The sequence below is a fragment of the Rhinopithecus bieti genome, unplaced genomic scaffold (genome assembly GCF_001698545.2).
Source record: "Rhinopithecus bieti isolate Rb0 unplaced genomic scaffold, ASM169854v2 scaffold_2077, whole genome shotgun sequence".
Taxonomy (NCBI): Eukaryota; Metazoa; Chordata; class Mammalia; order Primates; family Cercopithecidae; genus Rhinopithecus; species Rhinopithecus bieti.
This window is the reverse complement of record NW_016803882.1, coordinates 2,703,716-2,716,552: the sequence shown is the minus strand read 5'-3', so window position 1 is coordinate 2,716,552 and position 12,837 is coordinate 2,703,716.

Here is a 12,837-nt window from a genome sequence, read left to right as displayed (position 1 = left end):
TATTTTAAAGTAAAAACTGTTCTATACTATTTCAAGGTAATATGTAATCACTTTATTCTTACCTTTCAAGAACTAGAAATGTTCATCCTTGCTTATATGCAAAATATATAATATTAACAATTTTAGTAAACTATGATGATAAATATATAGAGAAGTAATCAAAACATAACTGACAACATGTAGTATAGCCATGAGGGGCAGCTGTGGACAGCAGAGAGTGACGAGAATGTGGAAAAGAAAACAATGGTTCAGATGCTTTTCATATTCTTGCTTCAGTTTTCTCATCAATACAATGGTGTGTTTCCACCAGGTAGTTTCAATGGTCCTATCCAACTTGAAAAACCCGTGTGTTTCTATTGATTGTCAAGCATTTTTGATCATCACACTTGGACTACGAATAAATAGACAAATAATTGCCAGATCCAATTTAATGACAAATTTTGCTCTCTTGATATCTGCTTTACATTTCTATTACATTCTATTTACATATCCTTTTCTATTGCTCTCTTTCTACGCTTACATGGATAACCCAAAGCAGTGCAGTGCTTAAGAGATAAAGCACCTGAAACAGCAAAGAAAGAAAGAGGAGACAGGAGCGGGAAGGGGAGGGGAGGGAAGGCAAAGAGACAGAAGCGATAGGAAGGGAGGAAAGGGGATGGGCAGGGAGAGAGAGATTAAGAAGGAAGAAGGAGGAAGGGAAGGAGGAAGGAAGAAAGAAAGAAAAAAGGAAGGAAGGAAGAAAATGAAATGAAATAGACTGGAAAATCCCCAAATTGGGTATTCCAGCTTCAAATCAAGAAGTAACCATTAAGCTGTCCCTAGAAATCCCTGTTGTGAGACTGTCTAATCTAGTGGTTCTCTAAATGTTGTCCCAGGAGCAGCAGCCACATCACCTGGGAATTTAATGGAAGTGCATATTCTCAGGCTCATTCCATACTTAGTAAATCAGAAACCCTGAAAATGACAACCAGCAATTTGTATTTTAAGAAGTCCTCCAAGGGTCCCTCATACAGGCTAGCATTTGAAATCCACTGTTCTAGCCTCTCAGACGGTATTCATTCATTCCTGTTTTTCTAATGAATTCCAGCATCACGATTTTTAAACATTTGCAATCTATGGTACTATATATTTAAGCAACTAATCCTACAGCCTATCAAGGTTCAAAAATATCCTATAATCCATTACAGAGCCTGAAATTTCATAGCTATTATATATGGGGTCTATCTGATACTCTGAGCACCCACATATTCTATTTCTATCTAGGAAGTTATGAAGCAGTTTTAGATTACAAAGTAGCAGAAATGACCAGAGCTTAGAGAAATTGCTGTAGGGATAGAGATATATGAGATCTAATAACTCACAGTTTGAAGTGCTTAATTCAATATATAGATTAACGCAACAAGAAAAACAGGAAATCAGTGGGGCCATCTAGCAATCCAACTAATGCATATGACACCTCAATTCTAAGAACATTCATACTTCTCTTTCATTAAATTACAATCTCTTAATAAACATTTGCACCCTCAAATTCTAAACAACAATTTTCATAATAATTTCTGATCAAAGGCATGGTCCACATTTTTATATCTTTTCTAAATTATAAAAGGGAGCAGAACAAAACTTAAATTATTTTTAAGAAACCAGTGATAAGATACAAATGTCTAACTCCATTTGTTAAGCAACAACAACAACACAGAAGATAAAACCAGTAACATACAATAGAGGCAAAGAAGACAAAATTTAAGTCATATATATCTGTCTCTCCTTGTACACCAAATCTTACTGACGTTAGGAAAAAATCATATTTTAGAATAAGTGCATGGCACATTGGGGAAATTTTTTACCTATCAGATCAGAAATTTGAAAAATAAAAATCCTTGCAGGTTAAAAGTAGATGGGATTAATATAAGTAATGGGCTTAGTAGAAATAGAAGGAGAGGAAATCAAAGCCCACACTTACACAGCAGAAATCTACTAGAAGTGAGATTGATTCTCCCTAAAACAGCTCCAGATAAAGCTCTACAAAAGACACTCCACACTTGGAGTCAAGCAATACACACAGCCAAGAGGCAGTAACCAGGATAATTATGAAAGGACCATGGTGTGAACAGCTGGTCTAGTTGGCTGCCTTCTCTCATGCCCTTGTTTATTCTATGACTAGCAGCCACAGTATTTATCACTAGAATAAAGTCCTGAAACCCTCTTTCTAAATAAAGTTAACCATCTGCCTCGGGGAGGCTCATAGCCAAACTATAGAGAGAGAGGCACCATAAAGCTTAAGATATTCATGATCTCTACAAAGAAAACAGAGGAGAAATTAAAAAAAAGAATTATCTGACTCCAGATTGACAGTAAAGCAAAACCTTCATGAAGCCCTTTGATATACAGCCTCATGTAACGAATATTTCCTCTGCACCCACTGTGTAACAGAAATGATTCCGCACCCTCAGAGGATATGCTGGTGGAGAAGTGGTCAGTCCCATACCCTGGTCATGTTTCCATTCTGAAGAAGAAGAACAAATACAAATCGATCTTGGTCACACCAGGTGGTGTTACATGTTATTAAGATAAAGGGCAGGGAAAAGGGATAAAGAGGGACAGTGAATGACAACTGAATGAGAGCAACCCTTTTCCGAGGAAGTGCATTTTGTGTCAGAAACAATTAAAGGGAGGGAGGAAGCCAAGTAATATCTAGAGAAAGAGCTACTAGGTGAGGAAACAGCTGTGCAAAGGTCCTAAGGTGGGAACACACCCCCCAAAATAGCAAGACAACCAATATCACTGAAATGCAGTGAACAATGATAGACATTATAGAAATTATAGAACATAAAGTCGGAGAGGTAAGCAGGAGCTTGATGCCATATGGCTGTATTGGTCATGCTTAGGACTTAAAGCCATTATAAGAGGTGTTTTTGTTATTGTTTGCAGGACGTGATGGAACTTGATTTATGTTTTAAGTTTCTCTGAGGCTGCTGAATACATAATAAACATAGGGTGAAAAGCATGGGAGCAGAGCCCAGATTGGTTGATTGCTGCTGCAATAGAGTAAGTGAAAGATGATGGTGACTTGGATTAGGGATGTAGCTGTGGAGTGGTGAGAGAGACTCAGATATGGCATTTGTTTGAAGGTGGTCATAAAAGTGAGCACTAGTTCATTCACCGGATGTAGAATATAGGACGAGAAAGGTATCAGGATGAATCCAAGGTTGGCGTGAGCTACAGGGTGAAGGGTACCATCATCTGCTGATATGGGGAGACTAGGGAAGGCGCAGAACCATCCTTCTGTGGAAGTTCAGCTACGGGTCTCCCAAGATTGAGAGGCCTATTAGACATCTGAGTTGAAAGTGCTGAACAGCAGTTGGATTCATGAGACTGCAGTTAAAGGCAGAGGTACTAGATGAGGGGATCTGAACCTAAAAAGAATTCTAAAAGAGAGAACTGGGGTCAGAAACATAGAGCATTTAGGAGCCTCCAAACGCAGAAAGCATGCTTTTTATACACATCACCTGGCTAAATCCCCTATCCTTTCCATAAGATGCAGATGTATAAATATCTTCAAAGAATAAAAACAAATTGTGACTTAGACTCTTAGCGATAAATATAAACAGAAAACCAAATACCAGCAAATAGAGAAAAAATAGCAGGAAGAAAGTGAGGCAAGCACGCATTCTATGAAGGATAGGCTAGTTGCTAAAACACACAGCCTAAAAATATTAACAACAAAGCCCAGTGCAGGTTGGCAGGAGGTGAGACAGGAAGGGCAGTTTTGTTCCAGTCATTCGGGGATCCAGTTTCCTACATATAGCAACTCTGCCATCATCTATGAATTAGAGTCCTCCATTGTATTCTTTGCATCCTGCCGTCAATCAAGTGATTAGAATCTAGAAAAAAGCATACTACCTCTCCTTCACCCAATGGCTGGGGAGTATTTTAGAAGCAAGACCCGGAAGTGGTATACATGACTTTTTTCTTGTTCTACTGGCCAAAATTCCATATGTGTTCCACCCTATTTGCAGGGAAGGCTAAAGTAGAAAAATAAAATGGAAGTTCAGGACACATGGCTTGTATGTGCTACTCCAATGCAAACAGCAAAAAACTAGTTCTAAAAAAAAAAAAATTTAATAGAAGAAGTAGAAAAAAATCTTGAAATAGGAATAATGATCTAGCTTAAGGGATTCAATACATTACAGCCATTAAGAAAAACTGGTTGGCATTTTATAAAAAGAAACATCTAAAATATAATCACTTTAAAAATAAAATAAAATTTCATTAAGGATAAGTCAGAGATGCTGACGAGTGAGGAATTTGTGAGCTACAAATGTGTACCTTGGTTTTGGTCCAGATTATAGGACAAACACGTCATGGCCTGGAGAGCATAAAAAAGTTAAGACAGAGAATGGAAACAGAAATCTCAATGTTTGTCTAACAACACATAAAACGTATATATATATATACACACACACATATATGTATAAATGTATACACACACACATATATATACACATAAATGTGTGTGTGTGTGTGTGTGTGTATATATATAGAAAGAGAGAGAGAAAAAAAAACTGAAGGAAAAGATAAACATCTTTAGATTGAAATTTCCCCTGAGGTATAGAAGATTACTAAACAATACCAGCACTTAGACATATTGTGATGACATTTCAAAATTCCAAGAATAATGAGCAAATTCCAAAATATCTCAGAGAAGATAAAAACAAGTATATTACTTACAGATAAATGGGAATAAGACTGATATAGATATCCCATTTCTAAGGCCATGTGCTGAAACAAATATTGCAATATCTTCACAAGTCTGTAGAAAAAATTTCATAATTTTAAATTCTAAATCTAGCCAAAGTATTAACCAAATGTAAGAGCAAAGATATTTTCAGATACATAACTGCTCAGAAATTTAACACCTACAGGCATTTTCTGAAAAGATTACTGATTCAACAAAACAAAACAAAAAATAATCCAAGAAAGAGAAAGACAACACAAAATAACAAGAAGCAAAGAAAATAGACAACTTATGTTCACATCTTAAAAAATCTCTGCTGCAAAGTTTAAAAATGAAACAATGGCAATCTGGATTTAATATCTGATTATTTAAAAGTAGATGATGTAGAAAGAAAAAGTATTCTAAGGATGAAGTCCTGTTCAAGACATGATATTAGCACTGATTTATAAGTCTAGGTATTAATATAAAATTTTTTACTTATAGGCCTCAAAACTTTAACAATAACTACTAGACAAACAATAAAAAGAAGCAAATTTTGTAATTCATTAGTTGAAAAAAGATGGAACAAAAACAGCACAAAGAATCTCAATTAATAATGAAGAAGGAAGGTAATGTGGAAGAAACGGGGAAAAGATGTATTAAAAAGCAAAATAATTCAAAAATGAAGAGATAACAAACAAACACAAATATCATGAATTACAACAAATGTGAACTGGCTAAATTATCTGTTAAACTTGTTTTATCTTAAAAGTTACTCACTCTAAGTTGAGTAAAAGGGAGGAAGGAAGGAAGCCAAAATATGCAAGATGAATGATTGAAATAAAATATGAAATAATGTGAAATAAAAGCTCAGAAAATATTTTCCACACATCAGCTTACACAAAGAAAGTAAACATGCCATTGTTAACATCAGACAAAATATATATGTAAATATACAACCTGATAACAATGAAACATAACTTTTAATCATGAAAGAATAGCAAAAAAAACCATAAAATTGGAACAAAATATTTTCTAAAAAACAATTCCATTTAAAAAATGAAAAGAGCTTTATTCTTTATCACTTAAAAATCCATGTTCATTGCAGCAGTATTCACAATAGCCAAGACTGTGAAACAACCTAAATGTTCATCAACAGATGAATAAAGAAAATGTGACACACACACACACACACACACACACACACACAAATACTCTTGAGCCTTAAAAAAGAAGGAAATTCTGAAACATACAACAACATGGATGAACCTGGAGGTCATTATGCTAAGTGAAATAAGTCACAGAAAAACAAATACTGCATAATTCCACTCATAAAATATTTTCTACAAAAATGTTTTCTATGAAAATATTCAAATTCACAGAATCAAATTGTGGAATGGGGGTAGCCAGGGTCTGAGGGAAGAGGAAAATTTGGAGTTACTAAACAATGGGCACAAAATTACAGCTAAGAAAAACGAATAAATTCTAGAAATGCACTATACAATATTGTTCATATGGTCAACAATACTGTACTGCAGACTTTAAAATTTATTGAAGGTAGTATCATGTTAAGTTTTCTTACTACAATGAAATAAAGTAAACACTTGTTTTCTTGGTTTAAGAGTGAGAACATTGAATGTTTTTTCTTTCACTCTCCCTTCTTTCCTCTCTTTCCTTCCATAAATATTTAGTGAGCCCTTTCTATGATCAAGCACTATGATAGCTCCAGGATATAAAACAATAATAAACAAGATAGCCACAGACTCTACCTTCACTAAACTTGTCATATGGTGAGAGGTAGAGAAGACTTACAATAAAATGTGACTTAAAAACAAAAACCATCACTACTGTTGATACAAAAGTCTCATATTATTCATATAAGGGTCACATTTGGTAGGTAAACCTCCACGTGCTCAAGTAGTGTATCAAAGCTGAGAGTGTAGCCAAGAGAGGGGCACAGATACATGCAAATGCTTTTGCCAGGTTGAAAGAAAATTGAGAGGCAGCTTCTAGTTCTTTCGGGCCCTTCATTTCCTGTTTCCTGGGGGAAGCCAAGTTAAAGTGTCCACTCAGAATGGGGCTGGCATTTAACACAATTAGATTACAATAACAAGTGAATTTGACAAAGCATTTTCTCTTTAATCATGGTAGTTTTCCTTGGAGATATGACCCAAGGTTGTGTTCCACATATTCTGTAGACAGAATTTTATAGAACCTTTGCCAACACTTGTAGTCAAGTTTCTAAAAGTTACTAAGTTGTTCCAAAAATAAAACTCTTAATGTATATTAAACTCAGAAAGCTGTTAAATTGATGACAGGCATCTTTACGTGCACATTAATGGGTTGGTCTTACCAGAAAACAAGATCACATAATTATGGCCTCCATTTTATCACTTAATTTACTTGATTATTGAAACCAAATAAAACCACTATTCATGTGTCTCTGACACTCAAAAAAGGGTTAATTATTACACTTTACAATATGATTAGTGGTCATTTGGATTAAAATGAAAGGGATTTCTTTACCCCAGGAATTAGCAAAGAAGAAAGGGTATTGAGTAATTTTTTAAAATCAATGCAATAAATGCAGTTATCTAAATAAATTGCAGTATCTTACTGGAAGATAGGTAATCTATATTGTCTGAAGCAGAAGTAATTGTTCTACAGTTGTTGTTTTTTTTTATTTTACATTGTAATGGAATAAACTCGATATTGATGGAAACGTGAAAGAGTTGTGGAACACTAATATATTTGTATCATAATTAATTTGTAAATGAAGCTAGAGGTAAGAATATTAGTTCATAAATGAACTATATGCTAATATTTTATTTAGCTTAATATCAGGTTTCATTTATAATCCAGTTATTTGATAATCATACAAATCATTCCACTTGCTATAGAAATTACATATATAATTAAGCAACAAATACATTTAAGATGCTGAACAATTACAGATCTCCAGTTGACAGCATGTTTTCTACCTCTAGATCATTATCATGCACCTTTCCTTTTTGACTATTATAACCAAGATTTGACAATATAATGAATATAAATTACTTCAGGTTAATAATAATCATATATAATTTGCTCCAGCTAAATTTTCTAATGTAATTTATCCTTAATTTTTAAAAATCATCTCTGGTTATGTGTCTTCATTAAAAGTCAATGTTGGCAATGATTGATGGGCATTAGAAGGCAAAGTGTGTAAGTGTATTTCATTTAAATATTTTCAGTGAGAATTCTTTAACAATACTGTGCAGAAATAATAGCATAGTTGTTATCGTCCATGATATATTGACAGTAGAGATGGTATTCACTTTTTTTTCTTTTTTGAGACAGAGTCTTGCTCTGTTGCCCAGGCTGGAGTGCAGTGGTGCAATCTCAGCTCACTGCAAGCTGCGCCTCCCGTATTCACACCATTCTCCTGCCTCAGCCTCCCGAGTGGCTAGGACTACAGGCGCCTGCCACTACACCCAGGTAGTTTTTTTTATTTTTAGTAGAGATGGGGTTTCACCGTGTTAGCCAGGATGGTCTCAATCTCCTGACCTCATGATCCGCCCACCTCAGCCTCCCAAAGTGCTGGGATTACAGGTGTGAGCCACCGTGCCCGGCCAGTATTCACTTCATTTTAAAGAAAACAAAATGAAGTTTTCTGCTTATAAAATAGATGTATTTTCTTCAGGGTAAAACTGTTACAACTAATTATGCTGTTTCATAATCCATAATAATTATCTATACTATTCTCATGAGAGGTAAAATTTAATATTACAAAACAATTAAAATCTCCAATTTCATGATACAGCCTTGTTTNTATACAAATAAAATTGATAATTGTTTTCAAAACTTGTTGCTAATAATAAAATAATTTTACATAAAAAACTCAGAATTGAAAGGACAACCTTCAATCCTTTCTGACAATTTGGTTGATTTTATATGTAAGTTTGAATTCTGCTAAAAGCAAACTAAAACTAAAACTAAAACTCTCCTCTTCAGTGTATCTCAGCAGTAACAATCCCAGTAGTAACAATGGGTTTTAGGAGAAGCATTTCCTTTCTCCAATCCCACAAATGCCTGATGGGATGGGTAGTTTTCTGTCATCTTGGCTAGGCTATCGTGTCCCATTATTTAATCACACACTAATCAAAGTGTTTCTTTGAAAGCATTTTTTAGATGTGGTTAGCATCTATAATCAGTTGACCATAAGTAAAGGAGATAACCTTCAATGTGGGTGTGTCCCATTCAATTACTTGGCAGGCCTTAAGAGTAATAACTGAGGCTTTTCATAGAAGAAAAAAAGTCAGCTTCAAGACAGCAGCATCAACTGCTACCTGAGTTTGCAGCCCACAGGCCTCCCCGACAGGCTTTTGACTTGCCATCCCCATCAATCACGTTCCTTAAAATAACTGTCTTTTATAGAAAGATATAGAACAGGTTCTAATATATTACAGGTTCTGTGTTCCTGTGTCTCCCTACTTCCCACACACAGAGGGGTCCTGGCCAGAAAAGCAGGCCTGAGAGGTATACTAGGCCCAATCAGAGATGTTTAGAGATGGACAGAAAAAAATGCCTGTCCATTTCCTATCCATTCCGGGTATCAACCAGCATGACTGAGAGTAACAACTTCAGAGGATGCCAATTAAAAGTGATCTCAGAAGGCCAAGAGAGCAAAGGATACATTAGACAGGCGGGGATGCTTGAAAGCATATTTGGAATATGTCCAAAACTCTACAGAGGCCACTATTTCTGAACTTGAGGGTTTTCAGTTTATTCATTCATTAAAGGAATATTCAGGTTATTACTATGTGCAGATTGCTGGTGGTTACTGGAGATACTATTAATGTAAAAGACACCAACACCTCTGCCCTCAGGGACTTTGCAATCTAGTTGGAAACTGGGAAAAGACAATAGATACAGATATAATTAAATAGCAGTTACTGCTATGAAAAAATAGCATAACGAAAGGATTGTGTGGGGAAAGGCGATATTCGGCAGGGTAGCTGGGGAACATCTCTGCAGAAGGCTGAAAGATGTCAACAGCTAGGAGAAGAGAACACCAAACAGAGCTAACTGCAAATACCTAGGCCCTGAGATGGCAATGTGTCTTCAATTTTGGGGAAAAGAAAGGAGGCCAAAGTGGCTGCAGCATAGCACACAAGGGTCAGAGGTAGGAGATTAAGTTCTAGAGAAAGATAATACACTGATCAAGTAGACCTTTAGACCATGGAAAGAAATTTGGAATTTTAAGTGCAATGGAAGTCATCCTAGGATTTTAAGTAAAGGAGAATAATGATCAAATTATACTTTTTAAAAGGTCATTTTGCCATATTGCTTACGGAATGAGTAGCAGGAAGTTACAGAAGCAAACAGATTAGCTCTAAGACTATTTACATTCAAGGCATGGGATTTTGGTAGGTAGCAGTGTGGATGGAGAGAAATGAAGAGTATTCATTTTGGAAGCAAATTCAATATGGTCCACTAGTGGATTTGGTAAATCAGAAAGTTATCCAAGATGATGTCTAAGCTTACTTGAATTGGGATAAACTTGTAGTATAACTGAGTAGGAAGGTGAATAGAAAACAGGGGTTCCACTACCAGCTCTCCATTGGTGTGGCTTTAGGCAATTATTCTAACTCTGATCCTCCATTTTCCCAACCCCAAAACGAGAGTTTACTATGCAGTATTCTAAAGTCCTGCCTAGCCCTGACATCTCATGAATTTCTGGAAAGATTATAGCTGCAGGTACACTGAACAAATACTTTTTAAGTATCTCAACATCTGGAGAAAATAGGTTTCCCTATTATGCTCCCTGCTTTATTTCCCTTTCATTTCTCTCACTAGCAGATCAGACTAAATTCAATAAGAGGAGAAAAGTCAGCATACCGTCTATCATTCTGACTCATCCTTCGTGGCACCCATGAAAGCTCTCAAATTAGCATATAGGTGATATGGGGGCAATACCAGAATGTTAAGCCAGGAGAACTCTTCTATGCTATGATGCCCACAAAAAGCAACAAAGACAGTTACAGATGACCTCTCCCATTTAATGACAGACATTTTAAAAACTGTTTATTTCCTTTTATTTAAAAATCTGTGTATGAAAAGCAGAACATCTTTGATATTCTACAAAGTCCAACATTCACTCAAGCATCTCAGATCCATATTGTTCCCGGCATTTGGAATGATCCCCAAAACAGCCTGTTTTATTAAATCACTCAAATGCTATTTTTCCAAGAGATATATGCTCTTCTTGATCCTGGGTTTATAGCTTGCTGATTTCTATTAGGGTCCAAAAGCATGCAACATAAGCATTGAGAATACAAGCAGTTGTACAGTTATGCCCAGTAGGATGTGGTTTTACAGGTGTACTGTTTTGAGACACATGAAGGGTGACTTTTTCAGAAGAAACAAATAGGAAGCATCAGAAATACCAGCATGTAAATAACTCCTACTAAATATCAACCATTTTCTGTGTCTTTTTTTGGGAGTCTCTACTATAAAAAAAAAAAAAATTTAATCTATGACTCTCAATTTCATACCTCTGTGAACACATGTAACACCCAAAACTTGCTTGTATATACAAAGAATTAAAACACAGAGTAGAAGGCATTTTGTAGTGGCATATTCGCTCCACTGTGAGGAACATTCATTCTGAGTAGAAATAAATTCTTGTTACTATTTGTGAAGGAATGCAGCATGAAGTAAAGTCAGAAGAAGGAAAGCAGAACATGGAGGAAACTTGCTTGCACTATTATCTGTGTGCATGTAATGAACTTTAAAAATATTTTCTGAAAAGAACATTGGGTGATAGATGACTAAAAGCAAGAGTACGCTACACATTTGAAAAATATAAATGGAGAAGGACCCAATGCACTGTGAAGTACAAATTTCTGTTGGCATTTAACCTTTCAACAAGGTGAAAAAAATAATTGACACTGTTTAATACCGGTGATGAATTTTGATACAAGAGCTTTCCTGGAAGTTAGTGTTACAGAGAATGAGCCATGAGATAGGCCAACCATGGCAGCAAAGCACACAGATCATGTCTTTCTAGTGAAAGTGTTTGTAGACTCCCTCCAACAAATCAAATCTAGAGAAGAACCTGAGCCTCAAAGTTAAGGGGGATGAATGACCTGCTAATGGCATGTAAATAACTGCTGAAACAATAAGGACTTTGATAAGAACCCTTGTCTGATATCAAGCAATATGAAAATACTGAAAATATTATCAAAGATAATATTTCTTTGAATAAATCAAATAAATCATTTTAGAAAACACTGTCACAAATTTTACAATTTCATGTTGAGTTGGTGATAACAACTTATATCTCTATAGAAGGATACCAAAGATTGGTTTGGAGACTGCAAAGTAGAATCAGAGGCTCAAAGCCAGAGCTGATCAAATGATTCTGAAATTCTAACGTTTCTGTGTTCTAGCCATAAAATCACACAATATTTCAAAAGTCTGTCAAGAAAATGCTCTGGTTCTTAAAAATAGATTATATGTTACAGTGACAAATGAGAAAAATACTTGATATTTAAACAGAAAATGACTCAATAATTATTATGAACTAAAAGATGTAACAGATAATTTATAGGAAAAGAAAAGAGAATAGCCAATAAACTAGAAAGGCACTAACTTCACGAAGTAATAGCAACTTAAAAATAAAAAATCAATTGAAACAAAATAACATTTCATCTACAAAACTGGCTAAGTTGTTTCTAAAATAATTTTTCCAAGTGTCAGACAAAACAGCAAATTATAAAACAATGTGCACAGTATGATTCCAATCTAGTTAACAAACAAACAATTGAATAAGAATTGAAATAGAAAGGATACTGGAGAGGCCGGGCAATGGTGGCTCACGCCTGTAATCCCAGCACTTTGGGAGGCTGAGGTGGGCAGATCACAAGGTCAGGAGATTGAGACCATCCTGGCTAACACGGTGAAACCCTGTCTCTACTAAAAAAATATAAAATATATAGTTGGGCGTGGTGGCAGGCGCCTCTAGTCCCAGCTATTCGGGAGGCTGAGGCAGGAGAATGGAGGTGGAGCTTGCAGTGAGCCAAGATAGTGCCACTGCACTCCCGCCTGGGCGACAGAGTGAGACTCCATCTCAAAAAAAA